Below are 16,293 nucleotides of genomic sequence, written 5' to 3'. Positions count from 1 at the left end.
CTTTGTATTTAGAAATCCTTTAGTGGATCTCTGTTCCACTAGTTTGTCATCCACTGCTCTAACCTCTTTGTTCAAACCTCCTGCAGCAACAAGTGCCACAGTGTAATTATTTGCTTGTGTGTTTTCCCTTAAAAGCACCTCCTCTTGCTTGTTTTTAAGCTTTCATCCTGAAGACTTCATTTTCCTTTACGGTTTACTACTGAGAAAGGAATAGTTATTTGCACCACATCCTTCCTGCCATCATTTTTGCCTCTGCAGAGAGACATCATATATATATTCCCTTCGCCCTGAAATTATTCAAGATGAAGAACTTTTCTGTCCTTATATGAAAGCAAATGATCCTTATTTCTTTGCTCAGTTTTTTCTGAATTCTATTCTTATCTTCTTTTTGATAAGTTGGCCCCAAATCCACACAGTTCTCAAGATCTCCAAGGACTCATATAACAGCCTGATGAGTTTGGGGCTTTTTTCTTCTCCTTTTTAGATATTCTGCCCCTTCCTAATATTGTTCCGTTTGCCTTTTTGACCTCCATTGAGTATCAAGCTGACATTTCCACAGAACTATTCACAGTGAGCCCAGGATCCTTCCTGAGTGACAACAGGTAATTTAGAGCACAACACTGTGTACATATAATTAGCTATTTTTTCTCCATGTGTATTATCTTGCATTTATCAGTCCTGAATCTCATCTGCCATTTTCTCACTCAGTCACGCAGAATTGCAAGATCTTCTGTGCTGCTTTACAGTCAGCTTTAGTTTTGATTTCTCTGTCAGCTCTGTCATTCCCCCCATTCTCCTCAGACTGCTTTTACACATAAAAATACAGAGACAGCTGCACTGTGTCAGATCAGTGATCCCCCTAACCAAGCATTCTGTGCAATATTGACTGAAAAAGAGATGCTTAGTCAACAGCGTCAGAACACATCCCTGGGTGGCTTTCCACTCTCAACCACTCCTGAGTTTGCACGCTGTGTCTTTATAGCTACTGACTCTTGATGGCTTGCTTTTCCATGTGGCTGTCTCCTTGGACCCAGACAAACTTCTTGTCGTGTCCTTGGGCGAGGAATTTCAGAGCTTAGCAACAGGCTGTGCAAAGAACCACCTCCTCTTGTTCTGAACCTGACACCCACCAGCTTCCTTTGGCACCACAGACACTCAGGCTCTAGTCACCCCTTAATGACATCCATGATTTGGTGGACTTCCGTTTTTGAAGACTGAGCCATTTGTTAGCTATTTCAGAACAGATTTACAGTTTCTTTAGGCTCAGGCCCAAAATTTAACTATCAAGCAAAAGGACTACAACAGCCAGATGGGCCATCAACAGCGTCCAATGCTTTCCTGGAAAAAAAAAAAACACAAACCAAAACTGTAGTGGGTATTTTCTCCCAGAAGTTTTTCTCCTTCCACTCATTCAAATGTCCACAGATCAGTGAGGTTCTCGACCTCAGAACAGTTGTAACACCCCTGCAACAGTTAAACTTTACAGCTGTATTTCAACAATCAACAGCACATCTGTAAATAAAAAGTATAGTAAGAATAAAAGTGTAGAAGAAAGAGGGAACCAGAAAAACAAATTAAGTTGAACTTTTTAGAAACTCTTCTGTGTTGCTTTTCCACTTGGCTTTCTATTGTCTCCTCTTCAACTGGGATTCTTCCTCACCCAAAAAGCAAACTTAAGTAGTGTTTTTACTGCTGGTGAGGAGAGTGAAAGTTCTGAGGACAGAAGGTGTGATAAAGACTATCAAAAACTGCACAGAAATAGTGGACAAAAATTTAGCTAGTTTTTCTATATCCTTTTATACATAGCTGTTTGGGCTTTTCCTGACGAAACCGAGATCATCACTGTTTGTGCCCTAGAGAACTTGTGTTTTTCCTGGTCATTGTGGAAAGTCAAGACTGAAGCAAGTGAATTTTACGCTTAATTCCGAGGACAGGGAGGTTTATAGTCACTCTGATGTGTTCCAGGAACGAATCCCTCAGTTGTGGGCTAGCTGCAGAAGCAGTTTGTCTCTCCCATCCATTCCCTGTTTCGCCAACAATGCCATTGTTCCCGTGGAATGCAGCTGTCATGAGCGGCTGTGACTGCAGAAGGTGTTCCCTCAGGCAGCTTGGGCCACGGCCATCGTGCATTGTAAAGTCTAAGACCAAAACCAAAACCTTGAACTTGTCTTGGTGCTCAGCAGGGTTGCAGTGCAATGAGCAGAGCTTCAGGGTGATATGCTTTCAGCAGCCTGGATTATGGAGGAGATGAATTGCTCCATTTTGCGTCAGCTTTGCAAATCTATACCATATGACTGGCTACTAAAAGTCAGTAGCCAACTAGAGCACAGGGATTCACAGCTTCTAAAGTTATTGTGAAATTGCAGGGGGAGGGAGTGGTTCAGTATTTATACAAGTGAGGCACAATCTGAATTCAGGAAACTGTTCAAATATAAATAAATCTTTACAATTATGCATCCATGACTCTACTGCATCCCACACTCTGTTCAGCCAAGAATTTATTTTAGCTTAATACTTAACATAGCTCCTTTATTCAGTTTTAAGAAACAATTAGGAGAGTTTTCAAAAAGAAAACATTTATGGTTGATCTGGAAGTGTACGTGCAAGCTCACATCTTCACATCTACACAATTAGTCTACCAGGATGCACAAACTGATTTTTTTTACAAAGCAAACTGAGGAATCAAACAGAAGTAGTGGTTAACACTGCTAGTTTTTGTCTACATAGCAGAATTTTGCAAAAACAAGATCTAAATCAAAGTCTTTATTCTTGAGTTGGAGAACTCCAGTATGACGTTTCCCACGTTTTCCTCAGGTTGTCCCCCCCCAAAAAATCTGCCATGCATTTACTTCAGCTTCTACAACCTGTAAGAGACCTTATCAAACATTAACAAGACTTCTTTCCCTCCTTCCATTCCTCCTGTTTTATCAGTCCTACCAAGTTCTATCAGCAATGATTTCCAAATCAGCCTCACTCCCCTTACTTGAACATCTACACAAACGATTGGTCCAGTGCCCAAAGAACACAGCCAAGAACAATCAGTTAAATCCATTCTCTAGCTTTTCCTCATCATTGAATGAGGAGATTCAGCCAAAAATAAAACATACTGCAGGTAGATGCACTGGTTATTTCTACCTTTCATTACTTTTGCAGCATTGCTCCCACAACTACAGCACGAACAGTGTTAATTAAGTGCACCACGCACTTTTTAAGCATCACATTGATTGAATGAGCAATGAACTTATCCAAGCACATTTCTGTAAATAAATTACAAAGAATGCATAAATTATCAATCACTTTGACTCAGAGGATTACAAGGGCTAACATGATAGTAACCAGAGTCCCTCCCACAAACTAAAACCACGTTCCTTTTCCTCACAGCTCTACAAGCAAAAGTAGAGGGGATCAGTCTTTCTCCAAATGCTTTCAGTCACATTGGAGAATGGAAAACTGGAAGCAGTCACCAGTCCTCCGCGACTACTTGCTGCTCTTTGGCTCAAGAGGTCTTAATCACATTAAAGGCAGACTGATTCTTCTCAGAGAAGAAACAAAGAGATCATGTCTCAGACCTGAGTCTCCTTCCCAGTGCTAAAGTCTTGGCTTTGCCATGGAAGACTGAGCAAGCTGCAGACCAGTTAAGGCTGGGGAGTGGAGATCTACTCACCAGCAGAAAAGAGCACCGTAAGGAATGGCACACACAAATCTCATCGCATGTAAGTAGCTCTGTCACATGCCAGGTCCCAGAGCAAAACCGTTTTCTAATTTCTATTCATGACTGAAGTCAATTCTGAGCAATAAAGTTAATAGGAAAAGAGTGAATAATGAAAAACAAATGTCACAACATGTTTAGAAAAAGGCTGGAGATAGCACAAGAAAAAGGCATATGCTTTAGACATTAACAGGTGGACACAAGCTTGGGAAAAAAAAATATAAGCTTTCTTAAAATCTAGGAAGCCAATGTGAATTGAGTCCTTATTTTTAATACATAAATGAGCAAAATTAGTCAACTAGGGAAATGTGAAGTGGGAAAATCCAGAACTGGTCTACTATAGAAGGAAGGCGACTGGAAACTCTAGAGGTAAAAGGCAGAAGAGAGATTAGAGTAAAAAGAAGAACAAAAGGCAGAGAAACCAAGAAGGGCATTTTTAAGTGTGACCACAGACATAAACTGGAGGCTGACATTAACAAACCACATTATCTCGTGCTCTTCTGCTTATGATGTCTCACTCACATCATGAACTTAGCCTATTTTTGCTTCTCATGAAGAAAACCAACAAAACAAAACAAACAAAACCAGGGAACAAGGAAAACAATGCCAATTAGAACTTCTTTAGAACTTGGAACACTTGCATGCAGTATTATTACAATCATACTCCAGAACTGTACCGAGCCACACTTTTTCATAATTCAAATACCATACCAGATTTTAATACAATCATGCACATTGTTGTATTCCATCCAAACCTGTTTTTCTAAATTAATTTTCTTCATTTCAACAAACAAAACATTTCTGGACATGTTACCAAACTTGCTCCTAGACATACATCACAGAAGGAACAGAATGCTTTTCTTTTTCTCATGAAAAAAAGAAGATACTTGACACACTGAATTCTGTGAAACGGATTGCAGTGGTTTCACTGAAAAAAATATCCCAGTCTACCTGAAGTTAGAGAGCAAATATTTCCAAAAAAAAGTTATTCCAAAAAGCATATTTTTGTAAACTACTCAAAAAATTTACAGTATTGTCACATTAATATCAGATTTTTTTCTACAATCATGTTGCTGCGAAAGCATTTTCACTGTTTGACATTTACAATGACTCGAGCACAGATCCTATGAGGAGAGGCTGAGGGAGCTGGGGCTGTTCAGCCTGGAGAAGAGGAGGCTCAGAGGAGACCTCATCACTCTCTACAACTCCCTGAAAGGAGGGTGTAGCCAGGGGGGGGTTGGTCTCTTTTCCCAGGCAGCTCTCAGCAAGACAAGAGGGCACGGTCTCAAGTTGTGCTGGGGGAGGTTTAGGCTGGACATTAGAAAGAATTTCTTTACTGAGAGGGTGATCAAGCATTGGAATGGGCTGCCCAGGGAAGTAGTGGATTCTCCATCCCTGGAGATACTTAAAAAGAGACTGGACGTGGCACTCAGTGCCATGGTCTGGTAACTGCAGCAGTAGTGGATCAAGGGTTGGACTTGATGATCTCTGAGGTCCCTTCCAGCCCAGCCAATTCTATGATTCTATGATATGCTATCATTTAGCCTGAACAGACTGAATCACTATAAAAGACATTTACTCCCAGCATTGAGGAAACAGCTATAAAGGGGACAAGTTTTTTGCTTTGTTATGGTGCCCTACAAAGCCATTGTGGCTTTGTGTCATAGTTCTCTTTCTCTGCTTTCCCCTAAGCTCTAGCTTTGTTCTGGTTTAACTCGTCTTCTATTCAAACAAGTCAGTACGCTGGTAGAATTACTGCCCACACATGTGAAATGAGACAGTCACTACTTTTTTGTTTTAGGTTTAGCCTTATTGAGATTACCTCTAACTTCCCACCTTTTTTATCCTCTGTAATTTACCTGGTAGGTGTAAATCAGTTTTGACACCATCTGAGGAACCTGAAGGTGCATGAGTCCATGGGAGCCAATGAGATGCATTCATAAATCCAGAGGAAAGTGGCATATGAAGTTGCTAAGCCACTATCTTTTTGAGAAATTGTGGCCGTTTGGTGAAGTTCCCACTGACTGGAAAAGAGGGGGAATTTTCCTATTTTCATAAGAGGGAAAAAGGAAGACCCAGGGCACTACAGGCCAATCAGTCTCATCTCTGTGCCCTGCAAGATATTGGACCAAATCCTCCTAGAATCTGTGGAAAATTAGGAGGTGATTGGTGACAGTCAACAGAACTTCACTGAGGGCAAATCATGCCTGACAAATTTGGTGGCCTTCTATGACAGGGTTACAGCACTGGTGATGGATAAGGGAATAGCAAGTGATGTCCTCTACCTGCACTTGTGCAAAGCGTTCACCACTGTCCTGCATGACATTCTGGTCTTCAAATTGGAAAGATACGGATTCAATTGCTGGACCACTTGTCGGATAAGGAATTGGCCACATGATCATACTCAAAGGGTTGCCAGTTGCCAGCCTGATGTCCAAGTGGAGATCAGTGATGAGTGGTGTTACTCAGAGGCCAGTACTGGGATCTGTTTAACATCTTTGTCAGTGACACAGACACTGACAAGAGCACCCTCAGCAAATTTGCTGATGACACTGAGCTGTGTGGTGAAGTCAACATGTTGGAGGGAAGTGAGGCCATCCAGAGGGACCTTGACAGGCTCGAGAGGTGGGATCGTGCAAGCCGCATGAAGTTCAACAAGGGCAAGGGCAAGGCTCTGCACCTTGGTTGGTGCAATCCCAAGAACAATTACAGGCTGGCAAAGAATGGATTGAGCACGGCCCTGAGGATGACTTGGGGGTGTTGGCTGATGAGAAGCTCACCATGTGCCAGCAATGTTGAAAGCCAACTGTATCCTGGGCTGCATCAAAAGAGTGCCAGCAGGTTGAGGGAGGCGATTCTCATCCTCTGCTCTGTTCTCATGAGATCCTACCTGGAGTACTGTGCCCAGTTCTGGAGCCTCCAACACATGAAGGACATGGAGCTGTAGGAGAGAGTCCAGAGGAGTCATAAAGATGATTGGAGGGCTAAAGCTCTTCTCCTATGAGGACAGGCTGGGACAGCTGAGGGTGTTCAGCCTGCAGAAGAGAAGGCTCCAGGGAGACCTTACAGCAGCCTTCCAGTACCTGAGGGGGCCTAAATGAAAGCTGAAGAGGGGCTTTTGGTAAAAAGGGCGTGTAGTAATAGGACAAAGAGGAAGAGTTTCAAATGGAAAGAAGGTAGAGTAGATATTAGCAAGGAGTTCTTCATTGTGAGGGTGGCAAGACACTGGAACAGGCTGACCAAAGAAGTTGTGGCTGCCCCCTCCCTGGAAGTGTTCAAGGCCAGGCTGGATGGGGCTTTGAGCAGCCTGATCTGGTGGGAGGTGTCCCTGCCCATGGCAGGGTAGTTGGAACCAGACGCACTTTAAGGTCCCTTCAACCCAAACCATTCTGTGTTTTTATGAATCCAAGGCCCCAGGACCCAGCACTAAAAAGTGACAGTGCCGAAGTCAGCTTTCCTCAGACCACCATTAGGTGTCCCAATTCTATTCTTCACCTGGGGAGAGTGTTTACATCACATGTGTGTGCTTTTGCTACCAAAAACCTGTAAATTAATGGCCAACTAATAAAACACTTGAACCCAGCAGGAGACCTTTAGGCATCAGAAGGCACAAGGCTCATTTAAAAAAAAAAAACCTGACATCAGTTTATTGGAAGCTTACTAACAGTGGTTATGTTCAAATGCATCTAAAGATTTCAATCTGCCCACCAGTGGAACTGAGCAATAGCTCTCCCCAAGGTTCTCTTTGAGATATCACAGGGCTGAAATACTAAGCTAACTTTTCCTGCAAAGACAGTGCTGGGACTGGACTCAACTGCTTTCAGAGAGGCAGGGTAGTAGGAGGGCTTGTTCATAACTAAATCCTTTCATCATTTCCACCTGTCTCTAGGCAGCCACCAATGGCTTGCAATCAATATTGAAGGGTTGACCAAGGTAGAAGCAAGGATACCAGCCCCCCACTGGTAATGTTGGAGGTAATCTATCCCACTGCAGTGGTGGCAAACATCAGAGGAAATCTGCTACAGATAACTGAGCTGTTTCTAGTTTCAGCTCACCTGTGCAGCCACCCATGCTGTCGAAGAAAATTCTCCAGTCTACAAACCTTGCAGACAGAGCAACTGCAGAAGCACCATGTTTCTATCCATGAATGCAATTAACTAAAGAAGTAAACATTTTCCTTGAGACCCAAAGCTGATATTAACACCAAATCTGAACTCCTGGAAGGCTGACATGATGTTCCAACAAACCATATACATCAAAGAAGGGTGTATCTGAAAAAAAATGCAAGATTAACAAATGTTCCATCCCTTCTAAGAAATTACTATGTCCAATATGCCCCAGAAAGCTGCCCAGAGATTAGAAATTACAAGTATCACTACTCAACCCACTGCTAGCTGTAAATGTTCATTTTATCTGCAGAAAGACAGAAATGAATGCATCTACTCTACCAAGGCTAGAAGATAAATACAAAACTCCCCAAATGCACAGAACTCAGTGAAAACCCTGAATCACTTAAATGGCTAATTCTCTTAATGGGAGATTTTATTTGGTTGAATGCCATTGATATAAAAGTACAAGATAAGAAAAGTAACATCAAATCCTTTATAACCCATAATTGAAGCAAACCATCACATTTGAGATGTTGACCTAAAAAGCACAAAAATATCACACACAAGAAAACAATTAAGATGGCTGGATTTTCTTCAAGCTTCAAGCACTGCAAAGAGTTATATTAAGTAAATCTGCTACTTATACTTTGTCACCACGTTGAAAAGACTTAGTAAAAAAAGAAAAAACATAAAAAAACAAAACAAAAAAGCCTCCACATGTTGATGAAACCAGTAAGAAGCATGAGATGGCCAATAACTGGGATGCTCCCCTGACCAGAAAGTTTACAGTGAAAATTAGGTCACAATTTCATTGTCATGCTACTTAGCAACAGCTTAATTCCTGAAATAGGAATTATTTTTCCAGAGTTGTTTTTTAGTAGGTTTTCAACCCAGTCAAGCAGGCCCATCTTTGAACCTATCCCTGTACACTGAAGATGCAAGTGAGCTGCCCGGGCTCAAGAGCCAACCACACTGCCTGCACTTTCAGCAGAAGAGGTTTCTTGGACACTGAACACCACTGAACAGACCCAGGGACAGAACCACCTAGACCTACCTGAACATTTGTCTACACAGAAATCCCCTGTACTCACAAAAAAGTTGTCCCAATGCCTAAAGTAACAGGCAGTTACCACCACAGTCACCACCACTGTGCTAGGTGAGCACATTATTTTCATACCATGCCGTCACCACCCATGTGCCACAGATAATCAAGTCCAAACCTCTGCCAGCAAGAGATCATCCTAATCCTCTGTAGTGTGCTTCAGGCAAAATTAGTACAGTTCAACCAGCTGCTCACTTATCCAACATTAACTCAAGAGCTGTGGGGGCGGTAACTCTGGCAGGGGAAAGGCAGCAAATGACTTGGGGAGAGTTGCATCTTCAGCCAGCACAGCTGCTTGCAAAACGAATTATTTTGCTGCACTCCTAGCCCTGGGGGGGGCTAATATGTACTGACGGCATCAAGAGCAGCCAGAGTCACTTTTACACAGCAGCCTAGTGGTTACAGCACTTGGCCAGACTGAGTGGGAACTAGAATCACTCCTCAACCTGAAGGAATCCAAGAAAAAGCACTGCTTGCTTCCCAGATTGTTGCAGCTAAGCCTGGGAAACTCCCATTGTTGCAAGCAATTCATCACCTGCATTTCCAACCAGCAGCTAAAACATATATGGATTTTTTGAAACTCTCTCTGGGATGCAGACCTCAGACTGGAAGGAGCACAGCAGGATCACGGATGTGACCGTTTCTGCTACTGCACATGGACTGGGGCTGACTGCAGAGCAACTACTGAATTACTAACTCACAGTCAACACTTGGAAGACAAACAATGATTTAAAACACATGGCTGCAAACTGCCTCAGCTATGCAGACAGACAGGAGGGGGAAGAGGCTGCACCAGCTGCTGCTCCAGTGTAGCTCAGCCCCGATCAGAGGGGTGTCAGGGCATCCTCGGCCTGCAGCTCCCCTGTTCAGGACCCACACACACCCCTTCCGCAGTGCTGCTCCCTCATGGAACCATCCAGGTTGGAAAAGATCATCCAGCCCAACCTCTAACCTAACTCTACTAATCTAGCTCTACCATCCCACTGCTAAATCATGGCCCTAAGCACTGTATTGATACAACTTTTTTAACACACTTGGGGATGGTGATTCAGCCACTTTCCTGGGCAGCCTGTCCCAGTGCTTAATAACGCTTTCTGTAAAGGCATTCTTCCTAACATCCGACCTAAGCCCACCCTGGCACAACCTGGGAAACCATTTCCCTTGCCCTGTAGCCAGATACCAGCGAGAGGAGACCAGCACCCCTCTCACTGCAACCTCCTTGCAGGCAGTTGTGGAGAGCGACAAGCTCTCCCCTCACCCTCCTCTTCACCTTGGCCTGGCCCCAAAAATCTCCTGCCATAAGGCAGCCGGAGCTAATCGCAAGCACGCAATTACGACAGCCACTACTACCACCTCAGCAAGAGGAGGGGACAGTGAAAGCAGCGACCAAGCCCAGCACAGCAGGCCCACGCGGCCTCGGCTGGCAAGCGGCCGGGGTCTGCCGGCAGCCCCCCGAGTACCGCTCCCCTCCCCTCCCCAGTCAGGCCAGGGGCTCCCCGCGGAGCGAGGAGGGTAGCTCCGTGTGCGGAGCCCCCCACGGCGCCGCCCAGCAGCCACTCGAGGAAACGAGGCTGCGGTCGCCAGGGCAACGGGGCCGGGCGCTTCCCCGGGGAGCTGGGGGAGCAGCAGCGGCGTCGGTAGCTGGATCAGCAGCACCGCCGCGGCCTAAACCCGCCCGCCCCTGGCAAGCGCCGCCGGAAGTGTATTTATAGATTGGCCGGATACGTGCTGACGTCACGGAGCGCACCGCCCCCGTGCGTCAGCGTACGGCGTACGTAATGGGAACGTGACACACGCACGGCGCGGGCTATTTATAGACGGAGGGGAGGGAATTTAAAAAAAAAAAGAAAAAAAAAAAAAAAAAAAGGAGGCGGGAGGCGCGCGCGGCCGTTTGTTTGCCATCCGCACGCGCTCGGGAGGAAGGAGGCAGCGGGGGGGGGGGGGGGGGGTGGAGGGGGGCGGGGCCGCGCGGCGTAAGCAGCGTCATGTGACGGGGCAGCTCTGGTTCCCCCCACCCTCCCCCTCCGACTCCTTTCCCCCCTCCTCTCCCGGTGAGCCGGGGAAGTCCGAGTGGCGCGCGGCCCAAGCGGTGGCAGCGGCGGCTGCGGGCGCGGCGGTAGCGGCAGCGCGTGACGGGGGCGAGGCGGCGGAGGGCGCGCGCCGGCCGCAGGCGACCCTCCCCCCCCCCCCCCCCCTCGGTCTGAGGGTGCGGAGAGCTGCGGCCGGGGTGCCGAGCGGGGGATTCCCGCTCCCTCCCTCACCCCACCCCCACCACCCCCCGGGAAAAACCCCGTGGAAAATAAAAAGCGTTAGAGCCGGCCCCGGGTTTCCGGGAAGCGGAGTCGCCGCCCGAGCACAGTGGTGCCGCGCTTCCCTTAGAGCCCCGTCCGAGCTGACTCTTCACGCAGCCTGCGTGGGCCGGGCAGCGGCGCCCAGCAGCTTCAAAATGCTTCTACCGCGCCGCCGTCCCTGTCCCACCCCTCTTCCGGGGGGGTCTCCGGCACGGCGGGCAGCATGAGGGCAGGGGCATCCCTTGTGGAAACGGTGTAAGGGCGGACTGCCGGCTCTGCTGAGGAACCGCGGTGCCCCCGAGCCGCGGGCGTGTGGGTGACAACCGGTGGAGTCTCGTCCCTTTCCCTTCTCCCGAAAGTTGCACCGAAGCGTTTCTCAGCTCTCCCCCGCTCTGAGAACGAGGCGCGGGACAAGCGGCTGGCGGTGCGGCTATTGCCGGTTCTAGCGCCCCATTCTCGGAGGGGACGCGGAGCGGCAGGGCAGGGCACGCCGCCAGCCACCGGCTGCTCTGTCCCCGGGGGGAACCTCTTCCTTAGAACGCAGCCTTCCCGGCCCGGGAGCAGGGCCAGGGGTCGGCCTGGGTCACCGGGCTGCTGGGGGAAGGGAGAGAGTGAAGGGAATGGAAGGAGAGAGGGAGGGGGGGGGTGGTGGGGGGGGTTGTCCCGGCGGTGCTGGCAGCGGCGCGGGGACACCTGTTGGCGCCGCCGCCACCGTCACGCGGCGCTCAGCTGGGGCAGGCGCGCGGCGGGCCGGGAGCCAGGACCGCCGGCGGCGTCACGGGACCGGGCGCGCGTGCCGCACCCGCTGTCACCTGCCCGCGCGGCCGGGAACCGGGGGGAACGCGGGGATGGAACGGGGGGGGGGGGGAGGAGGGGGGAGAGGGAAGAGACCGGGGGGGGTCTGAGTGTGGATGCGGGACCGGCTCCCGGCTGAAACAACCTCGGTAAAGTCCTGTAACACCGACAAGCCCCGGAGAAACGGCGAGATCCCGAATTTTGTGAAGGTCGACGCTGAACTTGCGGGAGTGGGGGGGGGGGGAAGAGGTTTTTTTAAGCACGCAGCGCACAGGGCCGTCGGGCCGCGGGTTCTCCTGCTGGGGAATAATAACCAGCTCCTTAATCCTAAATGGGACTCGTGGGTCGCGCCGTGCGTGACGCGGTGAACAGGAGCGAGTGTTTCACTTGGTGGCTGGGGAAGGTTACGGCGGCTCGGCCCGTGAAGTTGGTTTTTTTTTTTTCTTTTGTTTTTTAAAGCCAAACCTAAAGGCAGTGCATTTCTTGCACGGTTATCAGCACAAATGAAAAATTAATGGGATTTAATGGAGTATGCTGATGTGACACAAAATCTGCAGACAATGTGAAGCCCTCTGGAAATGTTTTGTAACGCAGCGAAGCAATTAAAAAGGCAATTGAACAGGTAGCAATCATGAAATTACATAATTTTTAGTTAAAACCTATTTATGCTGTTGTTTCAGGGTCTTGTCATTAGGAAACACCCTGCTAGGAAAAGGCGTAACAATTGATGAAAAGGTGTTATCTAGTGGAAACAGGATACTATCTGTCTTAATTTAAGAGCAGCAGCATGGGGGTGGTTGAAAGAGACTTGCCTAAACTCTTAAGGGAACAAGGACTGTAAATTTAAGCTACCATTTCATAACAACAAAAACAATAAAGCACAGAGATACAATAGGAAAAGATATCTAACTCGGAACAGATGGCAGGAAACTTTTTTCCCCCTTGCATGGAACTGCTAATGTGTGGAATGGTCAGTGGGGAGTTTTGGTTGGGTGAGTTACCCTAGCAGTCAGCACATGAAAGCTTTGGTGAAGGAAAGAGAAAATAGGAATTAAATTTGTTGTTTAAATTGCCCGGAACTTCTAATTATGCATTAGTTTCTATTGCCAAATTTAACTGCAACATGACAAAGCTTTTGCCTTGTCATCACCAACACATTTCGTACAAAATACAAAAATGTCCTACTAAAAATATACGAGATTGTTCTAACATTAATCCTCTTGCTACTCAGTGTCCCAATCCCTTCTTGTAAAGCACAGCACTGAGATGAACAAGAACTATGTAGAACTGTACTGACTTTAAAAAGTCTTTGTGAAGACATTTGCTGGTCTTTCCTTCCAGAGACAGAGAATCCCAATCTCTAACAACTTTACTCCTTTGAAAACAGGGAGGTCCTTTTACTAGAAAAACACATGCACCTTTTGCTACAGCAGCAAGCAGCTCCACTGATTTTCAGCTCCACTGATTTTCAGCTCCACTGCAGTGCTTCCTGTTTGCCTTTGCAACGCTCAAACACCCAAGAGAGGAAAACTTCAGCAAACTGAAGACAAGGCAGAGAATCTCCCTTCTTTGTCGTTCTCCCCCTCATCTCCATCACCGAGACACACTTGTCTTTCTGTAATTTTAGATCTCTGCTCCGGGTGCCCCAGAAGCAGCAATGGTTGTTTCCTAAAGCTGTATTTAGACGATTTTGACATTCACTTCTTCATATTTTGAATTTTTGCCGTTCGAACCACATCGCTGTCTCATATAGCCCTGTACCTGTAAGTTTCTCTGTAGCGTACAGTTACAGTCAGGTGAGACTGAGGTTCCTTGCTTCCTTGAAATGGGAGGGAACAAACTCAGGAATTCAGCTTCTCTTTTGGCTTCACTTTCAAGGTCTGCTTTCCAAGACACATTGCAAAGCTTAGATGCTTTCCTGATGAATGTGAGGCAATAGCATCCTCCCTGGCCTTTCTCACAGCTTCTCCTGCAGAAATGGCAGCAGGCTCCTCCTCTTTCGGTAGAAAAGGAACAGCTCGTCTTCCCTAAGCTGGTCCCACAGCAGCACACCTGCACTCAGAGCACTTTGTCCCTTTTGTTTGTAAGTTTGTCTTGGCACTGCTCATTCCCATCATCTCCAGAGGACTGCACAGAGGAGCACACATAACACAGCTCCAGGTAGAACATTTCCAGCCCGTGACAGGCTCGGGCAGCCATGACTTGCCGGTTTCACTCAAGTTTGAATTCCAAGATGATTTTCACAACCCCAAGGAGCTGATCACCCTGTTACCAATGCGAGGGTCAGAAGGTCAGGTCTAGAGAGCATCCACCACCAGGGCCTGGTCTCTCATACCCAGTGCAGGGGCGGGAAATGGAACTTATTTCATCAGCTCACTCCAACAGTCTATCTCAGCTGATTCAGAGATGCCAGCAGGTTTTAGTCATAACTGAAGAAAGCTGATGCTTAAACTCTCTTAACCTGTGACATGATACTAGAGCCCACTTCTGATTTTTAAGATGTGATAATTTTGAAAGAAATCATCCAGATCTTCTCAGGTAACATATTAATTTCTTTATATAAGAAAAAAAAAAAAAAAAGGAATCGTTGCCACTGAGGGTCTGAGGCCTTATGCATTAGTAAGACATAAAGAATAATAGTAATTAGTTCTCATTTCTGTGCCTTTATTTCCAAAATCCTCTGTTGTAACTTTACAGATGGGGAAACAAAAGCAGGCAAGAGGTTAATGGAGCTGTGCAAAAGCACAAACCAGGACTGAGACAAAGAAGGCAAAACCTGGACAGTCGGTTGCCTTGGCAGCTGGACTCTCCCACTGTCCTCTCCAACAATCCCCCTGTCCTACCCGAGCTGAGGAACTGCTGCCCAACAGCTCTTGGAAATGGATGGTTTGGACAGAAAAGTAGCAAAAAGGGAGAGAAACAGTTAGGGAAATAGTAGGAAGGAAAGAAAATGCAGTCCAAGAAGAGATGAGAGAAATGCAATGCCTGGTAACATGTGTAAGTGGTTTAGGGATCATTAGGAGTAAAACAAACAGAGTAACCAGAAAAATGAGGTAATACGAACAGATGGAATTTAAAGGTTCTGCTCAAAGAAAGATGTTAGGAAAAATAAATAAATAACAAGTTCATGGTTTTGAGGAGCTATCTTTTGTCAACACGAACATAAGGAATTAGTCTGCCAGAATGGCAGTGCCTGCTGAATGATTATCTGGTATAAATTATATATGATTTTTTACAATGATACAGTTGCATTTGTGTAGTACCCCATGAGGTAAGTAAAGAGGCTTTTTAGGAGAAGAGATTGGCAATCCAGTCAAGAATTTAATTTAGACATGAAGGGCTCAGAAGGAAGCCATGGGAAAGAACTTTCAAAATAATAATTGCTATTATTTTATTAATTATAAGGTTAAGAAGGGGGGAAATATTAACTTTCAGGATTTGTAAAAAAACCCCATTATCGTGATCCTTCACTAAAACCCATCTCGCTGTAATAAACATTGCACCCTTTAAGATCTTTGCTCAGTATAAGATGAGCTTGATGGTTTGGGGTTTTTTTTCCCTTCCGTCTCATTTTTCTTTAACACAATCAAAGAAGATCATCCTGAAAAAAATGCAGTTCTTGTGCATCCATGATAAATCCCATTAAAAGCTGCTCATTATTACATAATTAATGTACTTAAATTAAGATCCCTCTGAATGTTTCTTCATCTCCTTATTTAATAACCTGCTATGTTTGCATGTCTGAACATTGGTCTGGTCCTTATCAGCTCTTTCGTGGGCAGTAGGAATTATACTCACAACAGCCCCTCTGCTTAATATGATCACAGTTCAGTCTGTGGGTTTGTCTGAAAGGCAGTCGTTCCTTTCCTCAATAAGCAACCTCCTTTACTTTTACTTTTGGATCTCCACGAGCAAGAAATAATTGCCTATTGTCCTGCACGCCAGGCGAAGTCAACAGGCTGAGTCAGTTCAGGAGTATTCAAGCCTCCCCATCTGTGGCATTGCAGAATTCCAGGGCAATTCCACCAGTTGGTGGAGCTTCTGTCTGGGAAAACAGAGCTATTGTGAACAAAGCATACTGCACATATTTCTAACATTCATAAAAGACTGGGTTGAATCATTTGAATCTTTCTCAAAATTTCTTCCTTGAGGGCAAAAATTTCCAATGCATGGCCTCAATCCAATTATACTCATTTAGAAAATCTGAGCATAAACCACATGACAATTTCTTTAACTAGTTGGGAAAAGAAAATATAAACTTTTGACTGTTAAAGTATGGTGGCAGGC

The 16,293-nt window shown here is 46.1% G+C and overlaps 2 long non-coding RNA genes across 2 annotated transcripts; one reads left to right on the top strand and one right to left on the bottom strand.

The window, feature by feature from the left end:
• Window positions 1-7,334: 7,334 nt before the first annotated feature.
• LOC139792983 (uncharacterized) lies at window positions 7,335-10,266 on the bottom strand. The gene is made up of 2 exons (XR_011724454.1): window positions 8,910-10,266; window positions 7,335-7,980 (listed from the first exon to the last, which is right to left on the bottom strand). It is a non-coding gene; the product is annotated as an uncharacterized lncRNA (long non-coding RNA).
• A 1,845-nt stretch (window positions 10,267-12,111) lies between these two features.
• LOC139792980 (uncharacterized) lies at window positions 12,112-15,744 on the top strand. Its single transcript, XR_011724453.1, has 2 exons — window positions 12,112-12,628; window positions 13,348-15,744. It is a non-coding gene; the product is annotated as an uncharacterized lncRNA (long non-coding RNA).
• The last annotated feature ends 549 nt before the right edge of the window (window positions 15,745-16,293 follow it).

The sequence above is a fragment of the Heliangelus exortis genome, chromosome 2, assembly GCF_036169615.1.
Source record: "Heliangelus exortis chromosome 2, bHelExo1.hap1, whole genome shotgun sequence".
Lineage (NCBI taxonomy): Eukaryota > Metazoa > Chordata > Aves > Apodiformes > Trochilidae > Heliangelus > Heliangelus exortis.
Note: the sequence above shows the minus strand (reverse complement) of the source record. Positions and strands in the feature narration are given on the sequence as shown.